Source organism: Triticum dicoccoides, chromosome 7B, assembly GCF_002162155.2.
Source record: "Triticum dicoccoides isolate Atlit2015 ecotype Zavitan chromosome 7B, WEW_v2.0, whole genome shotgun sequence".
Taxonomy (NCBI): Eukaryota; Viridiplantae; Streptophyta; class Magnoliopsida; order Poales; family Poaceae; genus Triticum; species Triticum dicoccoides.
This window is the reverse complement of record NC_041393.1, coordinates 2,342,291-2,355,242: the sequence shown is the minus strand read 5'-3', so window position 1 is coordinate 2,355,242 and position 12,952 is coordinate 2,342,291.

The window sequence follows — 12,952 nt, the reverse complement described above, 5'->3', positions numbered from 1 at the left end:
GACGATGGGGACGGGGACGGCCAGGGCGGCGACGTTGACGGGGGCGGCGACAAGGGGCGGGGACGGCCGGGGTCGGCGACGAGGGGCGGGGGCGGCGACGTCGACGGGGACGGCGTCGATCGGGGCAGGGCGGCGTGACGGAGGGAAGAAACAGAGAGGGAAAGTGAATTTTTCAACTGTTGTATATATAGGATGGACCTATAGTACCGGTTGGTGCCACCAACCGGTACTAAAGGTCTGTTTTGGCCAGGCCAAGCGGCGGGAAGCGCTCCCCTCCCCCTTTAGTACCGGGTCGTGGCACCAACCGGTACTAAAGACCCCCTCTTTAGTACCGGTTGCAGCCACCACCCGGTACTAAAGGGGGTGCGCTGGCGCAATCCAGTGCGGCAAGTTTAGTCCCACCTCGCTAGTCGAAGGGCTACCGCACTGGTTTATAAGCCCCAGTGCGGTAGCTCTCTCGAGCTCCTCTCCTAAGCAGGCCTACTGGGCCTACCTGTTCAGTGCTGCCCTGTGGGCCTACTGGGTCTTTGCGGGCCTGCATCCTGGCCGAACAGAAGGTTGTGTTTCTAGTCGTATGCAGGCCGCTTTGGCCCAGTAGGCGGGCTTTTTTATTTTCTTATTTTTTTTTGCTTCATTTACTTTTGTTTTATTTATTTTTGAGTTGTTTTTTTTGCTGTATTTAGAGTTTCTTTCTGAATATTTTTGCTTTAGATACAAAAATTACAAACTTTCTGTTAGTGCCGGTAGTTTTCAAATTTGAATAGTTTAAATTTTGAATTATTTGAAACTTGTGTGAATCACTAGTTTGTGAATAACACATAACTACCCTAACTATTACAGAGATTCCCTCCTGGGTGTGAAACAAAGAAGAAAGTGAAGATAGTGAAGTCGATCACATCCCGGATCTTTGGGTGTGAAACTTTTTCTTCGCGTGTGTCCCTTTGCATCGTAGCCATGAAAAATCTTCATCATTTAACTGGATGCTCGGGTCAATATTCACTGTGAATGGAGCAATTTCATCAAACTTTTCATAATCTTCTGACATGTCTGTCTTGTCATCCACTCCCACGATGTTTCTTTTCCCTGAAAGAACTATGTGGCGCTTTGGCTCGTCGTATGATCCATTCGCTTCCTTATCTTTTCTTTTTCTCGGCCTGGTAGACATGTCTTTCACATAAAAAACCTGCGCCACATCATTGGCTAGGACGAATGGTTCTTCTACATACGCAAGATTATTGAGTTCCACTTTTGTCATTTCGTACTGCGGGTCTTTCGTTACCCCGCCTCGTGTCATATTGACCCATTTGCACTGAAACAAAGGGACCTTCAAACCACCTGCATAGTTAAGTTCCCATATGTCCTCTATGTAACCATAATATGTTTCCTTTTCCGTGTTGGTTGTTGCATCAAAGCGGACACCACTGTTTTGGTTGGTGCTCTTCTTATCTTGGGCGATCGTGTAAAATGTATTCCCATTTATCTGGTACCCTTTGAAAGTCATTATATTTGAAGATGGTAACTGGGACAACGAGTATAGGTCATCTTCAATATCGCCATCATGCATGGCATGTTTCTACAACCAACCGGCGAAAGTCCTCGTTTGTTCACGTGTAATCTAGTCGTCAGACTTCTCTGGGTGTTTGGAGTGTAGAAAATTCTTGTGTTCCTCCATATACGGAGCCACCAAGGCGGAATTCTGTAGAACTGTGTAGTGTGCTTCAGTGAGAGAATGCCCGTCCATACATATTATTTGATCCCCTCCTAGCGTGCCTTTTCCATCCAGTCTGCCCTTATGCCGCGATTCAGGAACACCAATCGGCTTAAGGTCAGGAATAAAGTCAATACAAAACTCAATGACCTCATTTTCATGGCCCTTCGTGATGCTTCCTTCTGGCCTAGCACGGTTATGAACATATTTCTTCAAGACTCCCATGAACCTCTCAAAGGGGAACATATTGTGTAGAAATACAGGACCCAAAACGTTAATCTCTTCGCAAAGGTGAACTAGGACGTGCGTCATGATGTTGAAGAAGGCATTGAGGAATGCACATAGCTTCACAATGGCTAATCGAACATTTTCCGGTAGAAGCCCCCTCAATGCAACCGGAAACAGCTGCGTCATAATCACGTGGCAGTCATGAGACTTTAGGTTCTGGAACTTTTTCTCTGCCATATTTATTATTCCCTTTATATTCGATGAGAAGCCAGATGGTACCTTCATGCTGAGCAGGCATTCAAAGAAGATTTCCTTCTCTTCTTTGGTAAGAGCGTAGCTAGCCTGACCCTGATGTATGCCGTCTTTTCCGTGCATACGCTGCTGGTCCTCCCGTGCCTCTGGTGTATCTTTTGTCTTCCCATACACGCCCAAGAAGCCAAGCAGGGTCACGCAAAGATTCTTCGTCACGTGCATCATGTTGATTGAGGAGCGGGCCTCTAGGTCTTTCGAATAGGGCAGGTCCCAAAATATAGATTTCTTCTTCCACATGGGCGCCCCTCCGTCAGCGTCCTTCGAAACATGTTGTCCGCCAGGACCCTTTCCAAAGATTACCTTCAATTCCTTGATCATATCATGTACATCCGCACCAGTACGGTGGCGAGGCTTCGTCCGGTGATCCGCCTCACCTTTGAAATGCTTGCCTTTCTTTCTTATGGGATGCCTGCTCGGAAGAAATCGACGATGTCCCAGGTACACATTCTTCATACAACTCTCCAAATATATACTGTCAGTATCATCCAAACATTGCGTGTATCCGCGGTATCACTTGTTTGTTTGTCCTGAAAGGTTACTGAGAGCAGGCCAATCATTGATGGTCACGAACAACAACGCCTTTAGGTCAAATTCTTCCTGTCTGTGCTCATCCCACGCACGTACACCTGTTCCATTCCACAGATGTAATAGTTCTTCAACTAATGGCCTTAGGTACACATCAATGTCGTTATCGGGTTGCTTAGGGCCTTGGATGAGCACTGACATCATAATGAACTTCCGCTTCATGCACAACCAAGGAGGAAGGTTATACAAACATAGAGTCACAGGCCACGTGCTATGGTTGCTGCTCTGCTCCCCAAAAGGATTAATGCCATATGCGCTTAGACCAAACCATACGTTCCTTGGGTCACCTGCAAACTCCTCCCTGTACTTTCTCTCGATTTTTCTCCACTGCGAACCGTCAGCGGGTACTCTCAACTTTCCGTCTTTCTTACGGTCTTCTCTGTGCCACCGCATCGCCTTCGCATGCTCTTTGTTTTGGAACAGACGTTTCAACCGTGGTATTATAGGAGCATACCACATCACCTTGCCAGGAATCTTCTTCCTGGGGCGCTCACCCGTGACATCACCAGGGTCATCGCGACTGATCTTATAACGCAATGCACCACATACCGGGCAAGCGTTAAAATCCTCGTACGCACCGCGGTAGAGGATGCAGTCATTAGGGCATGCATGTATCTTCTACACCTCTAACCCTAGAGGGCAGACGACCTTCTTTGCTTCATACGTACTCTCGGGCAATTCGTTGTCCTTTGGAAGCATATTCTTTATCATTACCAGCAACTTTCCAAATCCCTTGTTAGATACACCATTCTTTGCCTTCCATTGCAGCAATTCCAGTGTGGTGCCCAACTTTTTTTTGTCAGCTTCGCAATTTGGGTACAACAATTTCTTGTGATCCTCTAACATGCGCTGCAACTTCTTCCTCTTCAAATCACTTGCACAGTTTCTCTTTGCATCGGCAATGGCCCGATCTAGATCATCAGCGGGCTCGTCTGATGCCTCTTCTTCAGCTTGTTCCCGCATTGTCGGCTCAGCTTCTTCCTCCATTGTTGTATCATCGTATTCAGGGAACCCATGGCCAGGATAGATGTCGTCGTCCTCTTCGTCTTCATTGTCTTCCATCATAACCCCTCTTTCTCCGTGCTTGGTCCAAACATTATAGTGGGGCATGAAACCGGACTCAAATAGGTGGACGTGAATGGTTCTTGACATAGAGTAATTGTGACCATTCTTACAGCCAGCACATGGACAAGGCCTAAAACCATCCGCCCGCTTGTTTACCTCAGCGGCAAGCAGAAAAGTATGCACACCATTAATGAACCCCGGAGAGCATCGGTCATCATACATCCATTGTCGGCTCATATCTTCATTATACACAATACCGAATAGACCAAATCAATACAAGTTCATACATAAAGTTCATATACAACACTTAAGTAAATGCAACATACAAATAACTCTCTAGCTAAAGAATTTAAATGCAACAACAAATGCGATCAAGATCGCAACTAAGGTAACAATTGATCCAACAGCATAATGATACCAAGCCACACTATCAATGGCATATTTTCTAATCTTTCTAATCTTCAACCTCATTTTCTCCATCTTGATCTTGTGATCATCGACGACATCGGCAACATGCAACTCCAATTCCATCTTCTCCCCCTCAATTCTTTTCAATTTTTCTTTCAAATACTCATTTTCTCTTTCAACTAAATTTAACCTCTCGACAATAGGGTTGGTTGGAATTTCTGGTTTACATACCTCCTAGATAAAAATATCTATGTCAACTTGATGGGCATAATTTGTCATAAACACGAAATGCAACAACTAGTTTTAAAAGAGAATATACCACATCCGAATATAACAAGGACGAGGGCCGACGGCGACGGATATCAAAACCATGGCACTATGTATAACAAACAACGTACGGGTAAGACAATTATACGAGTAACTATATATCCAAATCACACAAACATCAATTTGGTAATGTAAAACATTCGTGAACAAGAGCCTCACCACAAGGTGGTGCTGGCGACAGGACGGTGCGGGCGATCGACGGTGGTTACGACGGAGATTTAGAAGGCACTAAGTAAACCACACCTACATATGCAAACTAAGTGTTATTTTTGACCTCAAATTACATATAAATCAAATACTAGCAAACATAATTCCTCCCAAATTAATCACTATACAAAGCATTGCAAGAGCTAATCTAGGAATGAGAGTTGAAAGGACAAAGTTGCTAACCTTTGTGATCATTTGAATGGGTGGGGGCCTTCAAATCTTGACAAATTTTGGGCAAAATTTGTGAGGAGCTCGAGGAAGAGAGGGGAAGAACAGAGAAAGTGAGGGGAAAGGGGAAGAATAGAGTGGCTCGGGTGGACGAAGGGTTTATGTACGTCAACCTTTAGTACCGGTTCGTGTCACGAACCGGTACTAAAGGGGCTAGACGGGCCCCAGACTGACAACATCCTGCCACACTCTCTTTAGTGCCGGTTCGTGGCACGAACCGATGCTAAAGGTTCGCCATGAACCGGTATTAATGAGAGCGGCCGGCTAGCCGTTGGAACCGGCACTAATGGACACATTAGTGCCGGCTCAAAATCGAACCGGCACTAAAGTGTCTTAGATTTGCCCCTTTTTCTACTAGTGCCCGCATCGCCCCTGAGACGCGGGAGCAAAGACAACCCCCGACACCGCCGTTGGCCTCCGGGCGTAAGCCGGTGGCGTCATCTGACAGCGGCGGGAGGAGGAAGGGAGGGAAGTGGTTTCGGCCTCGGCGACGGCTAGGGGTATGGTACCACCCGAGTCGCCTGAGCGGGGGGTGACGCGGGGGTCTTGTGAAGCACGTCCACTAGAAATAAGTAGTGTCTGTAGCAAATATTTGTGCTCTTGCGCTAGGTAATCAGCAGCATGCACAAAACAGGTTTCGAGCACACCGCGAAGAAAACTAGGTTAGCACTCTTGGGGCTTGGGCCAGCTAGGTATTCACTTTGGTCATACATGACACGACCGACGACGGCGAGTTAGATCAATGGTGGTCTCTTTCGTCATGCCATAGTCCCCCACATGGTGTGACCACTCACTAGCAGATTATCTCCATAGACCAGGCTCTCCTAGTTGACGGGAACACCCTCCTTGATCTGGATCATGTCCTTCGCTTTCAGCGGTATCCGAGTCCTCAAACCGAAGGATAGTGGCACCGCGAGCAAGCCCATTATCTGAGTCCTCAAACTGAAGGACAGTGGCACCTCGAGCAAGCCCATTAACAGGCCGTGCTGCAGCAGTTTCTGCTCCTCTAGTCGAGAGTAGAGACTGTGCAGCTGCCAGCTGGAGACTGTGCAGCTGCCAGCTGGATACGGGCACGCCAGACTCGGTTATCTGGGCATGGGAAAATGACGACATGATGCTTTGGGGCGTGGCAAGCCCCCACTCCCACTGTATGGCGTGACTCCTGTCCCAGGCGGCTGGAACCCTAGCCGCCGCCAGGAGAGCCCAATCTTCCAGCGCCGTCTTCAGGCGGCTCCCCTCCACCGGCGATCTCGGTCGTCAGTGGTGAGAGGGTCGCCGGATTCACGCGTGTGGATCGTTTTTACTCCCTCGTAGTTTAGATTTTTAGGCTGTTCATCGTCTTTGTTTCGACGGCGATGATGACATGTTGAATAAAGATTCTTCGGATCCTTCCTTGACAAGGCCATCGGACCTATAATTGGGGATGGATTTGGAAACCAGTCTGTTTAAGCAAGGATGGCGTGGCGGCGGCGTCATCCTCATGGTGGACCTGTGTCCTCGGGCTCCGCCGTTGCGACGACATTTGCTCCAGCATCGGCGCGGAGTTTGGGAGGTAGTCCAGGAGCGGATGCAGATTGTGGTCAGCATCGACGACATCTGGAAGACAAAACATGTGTTGGGTTCGTGGTTCGTGGATGACAGATATGGTTTCCTTCCGTGACGTCTTAGTCGCGGTGGGGTGCCAGATCTGGAGTTTGATGGCTTGTCCGGGGTGTTGCCCCGGTCTGATTCGTTCAACGGTAAGGGCTTCACTTTTGGTGAGCCACCTTGGAGGTCCGCAAAGCTGCATATCAGCAATGGAGCCGCGTCGAGCTCGGGTGAGGAGGTGATCCATCATTCTTTTCTTCGATGGCTGCTGTCGTGGTGCCGGAGGCAGGTGATGGGCGTTGGTTTCAAGCTCAGAGATGTTCTGCTATCTTTTCAGTTTTGTCATGTCGGTCCTTACGTGACTTGTACTTTAATCTTTATGATATGAATGAGACACGTATTATCATGCAAAAAAAGGAAAAGGACGGCATGTTCTCGACGCGCTCGGCGTATGCGGCAAGGTTTGCAGGACTTGAGGTGGCGCCTACGGCTGCATTCACATGGGGATTGAGAGCACCTCTGACTTGCCGTTTCTTTGCGTGGCTTGCTCTCAAGAATCGGTGCTGGATTTCTGACAGACTCGCCAAGCGCGGGCTACCTCATCAGGATGTGTGCCCTTTCTGCGATCAACAAGAGGAAACTATGAGTGATCTCATGGTGAGTTGTGCCTTCTCAAAGGAAGTGTGGCATTGGATGAGCGTGGCCACTAATCAGCCGGAGCTGGAGCCTCGCGATGACGACAACCTCGACCCATGGTGCTTAAGGCAAGACCAGCGACGAGACCAACAGCGGACCATGAGAGCCTTATGCTTGCTGGGCATGTGGCTGATATGGACGCACAGAAACGATATCGTCTTTAACGGTGCAAGCCCCTCCACAGTGCAAGTGCTCGGACGGATCGAGAGGGAAGGAAAGGCGTGGAGGAGAGCAGGGCTTTTGAAAGGGGACTTGGATGGAGTGTTTGCGGGACTAGCAAGGTGGGGGTTGGGTGAGTAGTCAAACTATGTAACTACTCCATGTGAAGGTGGATGTATGAGCCGTGTAAATAACATTGTAATGTTGTGGATGGGAAGTTTTTCCCCCTCTTCTTTATAAAATGATACGCACACTCGTGCGTATTCGAGAAAAAGAACGAAGATTTGATACTTCCATGTCAAAAGAATTTGGTCATTGGAGAGTTGGAGCTGATTGGAGCTCCTGACGTTTTTTTTTTAGCTGAGCTTTCGTGGCATTAGAAAACGCGCAGCAGCCAATCTTGGGGACTGATCCAATGGTTATCGAGCCGGCGGCCGGCGGGCGCCTATTGCTCGTGTAAGAATAACGAAGCATCCAAGCTCACCCAGAGCCGCACCCACCCACAGCCTTGTTCCTGCAGGCCCTCAAATCCATCGCCATGGCCTCCGAATCCCCGAGATCTCCTCGTCAATATGCACCCCCATAGCCCCTAGATCCACCACCCCGCTCTCCTCTCTCGCCTCACGCAGCGCGGTCGACGCCTGCTCCGCCTACGAGACTACAGGCAGTGCTGCTCGCACGGAATCCCACGCTGCGGTGTACATCCGCCGCCTCCCTTTCGCTGATTAAGAGAACCACCTTCTGCCCGCCTCCATCCTGTCTGGTGACTGGTGTAACCGTGTAAGTAGCCCCCCCTCCCCCCAGGCTAAATAGTTTGATTTAGCCAAGGCGTCTATGTTGTGTCTGTCATATTGTGACTGATATGTTTGTTTATCATCTTTCTAACTCATTTGTGCTCTCCTATGTCCTCAACTCCTCATAAACTATTTCATTGTGCTTACCCGAAGGGAGATTTGTTAAAAACTGTCGTTTATCCGAAATAAGAGTGAGGAAACATGTTACACTACAGGTTTTATACTATGTGCAGTTGCTTGTCTTGAGTTGCTTGTATACAACATTTCCAGAGCGCCCTATGTGAAGTATCGCCTGTTGGCGCCGCTCCTCTCGCAGCGCCGACCTTCTTCTTCTACCTCGAGCTGCCTCGCACAACTCTCCTGAGGTTTCTCTCTTCTTCTCTCAAGAACACAAGAACACACACACACATGGTGGGGAACTCAACACACACACACAACCAAGAAGAAGACCAGCTGTTACTTTGCACGAGAGGCCCTTCTCCTTGGTGGAACAAGAGACTACATTGTGTTTTGGGTTAATTATCCTTTTGCCCTCAGTGGTGTCCATGTGCTCAGTTTTGCCCTCAGATGCGAATTGTCCTCAGTTTTGCCCCTAGTCCATGCGCACCGACTCGTTCCGTGAACTCTGCCATCTCCGTCAGGTCAACCTTTTGACTCGGCCCTTACAGGTGGGACCAGGCGGCAGAAACGGCCAATTTTATTCAGACCGTTGCACGCGTGGCTTGTGGGACCCAGCAAAGAGCCGTTGAGCAGAGAGCCGTTGGCGGGTGTGCTATATAAGCGGGCGACAGTGGCGGTGACCACGGCGACAGAGAGCACGGCGGTGACCACGGCGAGAGAGAGAGCACGGCGGCGGGAAGCTAGCTGTGGAGGGCGCGGCGGTGGGAAGCTAGCAGTGGAGGGCGCGGCGGCGTTGAGATCCCCTTCGGCTCCGAGCTCCATGTCTTCCTCAAGCTCCCGCGCCACCTCGCGGATGCAGAGCCGGGCGCGTGTGGACATGCCTGTCTTCGTCTGTCCGCGGTGCCGGGCGGGCGTTGATCGAAGGGTTTCTCAGACACCGAGGAACCAGAATCGTCCGTTCTACGTGTGCAGCGAGAATGGGGTAAGAATCGGGGCAATTGCACCATTTTCGTCGTCGGGATGTTTGAGCAATGGGTTGATCTGTTTAGTGTTCATGCAGGTGACATGCTTCTTTCTTTGGGTCGATGCTCTGGCCAAGACTCTGATGAATGAACTGCAAGAAGAGCATGAAGAATGGTTGCGCATGCTGCCACGAACGGCAGTGGCCACACCACGAGCTCCGGAAGAAGAGATGGATGGCGAAGCACGCACTGACAGAGAGCTAGCTATTGAGCTTAGGATGTTGAAGAAGAAGGTTAGGAAGCTTGAAGATCAAGCACTACCAATACCCATTTGCAAATACTTTTGGGCATTTGTAGGTATGGTAATCGCACTGGTTGTAATGTTGAAAATGTATGGAAAGGCATGAATTATGAAGGAATTTGTAATCTTGAAATTGTTTGAGAAATTCACCTAGTTTAAGTGTTGGTTAAAGTTGTTTAAATGTTGAAACAAAAAGAGAAGAAGTGACCAACATTTAAATATGTTGGAAAAAAAGAGAAGAAATTAGGAATTCAGAAACTTTTGATCAATGAAATGCAGCTCTCTGCTCTGCCTTTCTGTCCGAAAAAAAGGTTGCTCTTGGGCCAAATTCAGAGCGTAGAGCCAAGTGCAGGCTAGACTAATGGTCCAACTGCATCCAATTAGGCCCATTCAGGGGTTTTCTTGCGTATTTTTTTGTTTTCTATTCTGATTTAATTTAGGCAGTAAATCATAATGCTGAAACTTTTTGTGGAAGCTAATTGAATTATTCCGGAGCCAAATAATTAAGGTTTGAAATTTTTTAGAGCTGTTAATTAATCCAATTCAAATACACCGTGATTTAAATCAAAGACCAAAATGTCATGAAAAATGTGCCTCAGCTCTGGTAGAGGTTTACGCCAGGTGTCAAAATAAATGAACATTTTTTAAGGGCATTACATTGAGGAAAACATAATATGTATAAAAAAATGAAGGGTGGAAAATGCACAAAAAATTGGTGCGGCTGGGGACTCGAACCCAGGACCGCGTGGGTATGTGGTGTTTAGGGCTGCGCTGGTAACCGCTAGGACAGATGGCAAGACTTTGACATAGGTAGGGAAGGAAGGTATACATAGTGAGACTGTGAATTTTTTTTAAAAAAAATAGTGAGACCGTGAATGTTTGCACACGCGTGAGAGTGGTTTTCCTTTGTTTTGCACTTAAATTTTGGAGGGTTGGAAGGTTGAAAATGTATGTTGCACTACCACATGATTTTGGTCAGAGTGGCACTTGGTTTAGGGTTAGAGTGGCACTTGGTTTAGGATTTAAAGGGAATAAATTTACATGTTAGTTCATGACTTTTTGTTTGAATGAAACAGAGGGCTTCTCACCCCCTACGATTTTCATTAATGAAAACAACAAGTTCTTGAACTTCATGACTTGTTTAGGGAAGAAATGATAAGTTTGGGCACGGACATTTTTTAACACACATAATGAGATAGAACACACCGTACAATTACAATAACTTAGATAAGTTCACGGACAGTTCATGGACACATGACGAAACATGACACGACACGACATGACATAGAAAAGCAACAAAATAAAAAACCAAACATGACGAGCTTGACTCCGGGCTTGAACATCTTCATCTTGACCTCCTTCTTCCACCTTGGCCGCGCGCGCCCCTTCAACACCATCTTCATCTTCACACCTCCTCCTCGTCGTCGTAGGGAAGGGAGTGCATCTGGCCTGGAGCGGGGAAGATGCGCTCGTAGTTGGTGTAGATGTTGTAGATGGTGAAGAAGATGGCCTCGCAGCCGCACCAAAAGACTTGACCGAGGAGCTCGCGCGCGTCAAATGGGTTGGTGAAGGTGACCGTGAGCAGTAGGAGGATGCCGCCGCGGTCACGAACCTCGTTGAGGGTGAACATCCTCGGCGAGCCCCGTGGGAGGTGGGCATAGCCGGCTCTGAGGAAGGCGCGGGTGAGTTCGACGGAACCCCTCCACCTTGAAATAGCCCACACACGGAGCTCCCTCTCCACGAGCACGCCCGGTGGGTAGCGCAGCTCCGGCACCACAGGCGGACGGCGGAAGGTCGGCCCATTGAACTGCATCTTCTTCACTTGGTCTCGCTTGGGGAGGGCTTGGTCGCTTGGGTGTTTGAAGTTGGAGAGGATCGGATCTGGCTTGTGGGTGGGAGAGGAAGAGAGGCACCCCATTTATAGGCCTGTGGGTGGGAGAGGAAGAGAGAAAGGATGAGAACGGTGCGTGCGTGAATCCGGACGCGTGTGTGTATCCGTTACGTTTTGCACACTTAAATTTTTGCACGAAAACGATGCATCTTTGACAGGGCAGTGCATGTGAACCGCTGCCCTGAACCACTGCCCTGAACCACCTAGCTCGCCTCGCTAGCCTAGCTCGCCTAGCTGGCCTAGCGCGCCTCGCTCGCCTCACTTGCATGCATGCACGTCGCCGCCTCCCGCGCGTGCGCAAACCCACGTAGCCGCCTCCATGCATGCAAGGCCTGGAAAGGCTGAGACGGGCTATTTACTGCGATCTCAGGCCCAGACAACGAGACGGCCCAACGGTCCATCCAGCGCGTCCGATATTTGTTAAAAAAACAATCTCCCAGCCAATCAGATTGCATCTCGCGGATCGCCCCCCTCCTCCCCGCAGATTTCTTCTAGAAGGGTTAGATCGACGGCCCTTGATCACCGCTAGGGTTAGATGAACGGTCCTTATTCAGCGCTAGGGTTAGCGGGGTTTGGGAGGGGTTTGGAGCAGTCAAAGCTATGTTTGACCAGATTTCAAATGAGCATAATAAATTAAATAAAAATCAGAAAAATGAAAAATCTGCGCACATAGTCTTCTTATGTCATATACTAACGATTTAAGTTGATAAACAAGCTTTACATACACTTAGATGATAAGTTCATGTGTATTGTATGATATCTCGAGTATCTCAAACTCTCTGGTATGAAGTGAAGAGATGTGTTTTGGGGAAATGAACATGAAAATTTCAAAAAACTCACCACAGCTTCATTTTGAAGTGACTAAGAAGGATCCAGGCTTAGTTTTTCATTTTAATGTTTTACACTTGTTTAAATCTTGGTCAAAGTTAAGTTTGACCAGATTTCAAATGAGCATAATAAATTAAATAAAAATCAGAAAAATGAAAAATCTGCGCACATAGTCTTCTTATGTCATATACTAACGATTTAAGTTGATAAACAAGCTTTACATACATTTAAATGATAAGTTCATGTGTATTGTATGATATCTCGAGTATCTCAAACTCTCTGGTATGAAGTGAAGAGAAGTGTTTTGGGGAAATGAACATGAAAATTTCAAAAAACTCACCACAGCTTCATTTTGGAGTGACTAAGAAGGATCGAGGCCTAGTTTTTCATTTTGATGTTTTACACTTGTTTAAATCTTGGTCAAAGTTAAGTTTGACCAGAATTCAAATGAGCAAAACAAGTTTAAAAAAATCAAAAAATGGAAAAACCAGCGCACATAGTCTGTACATATAGAATATATGTGTAGGAAAGTTATTTGGCTGATTT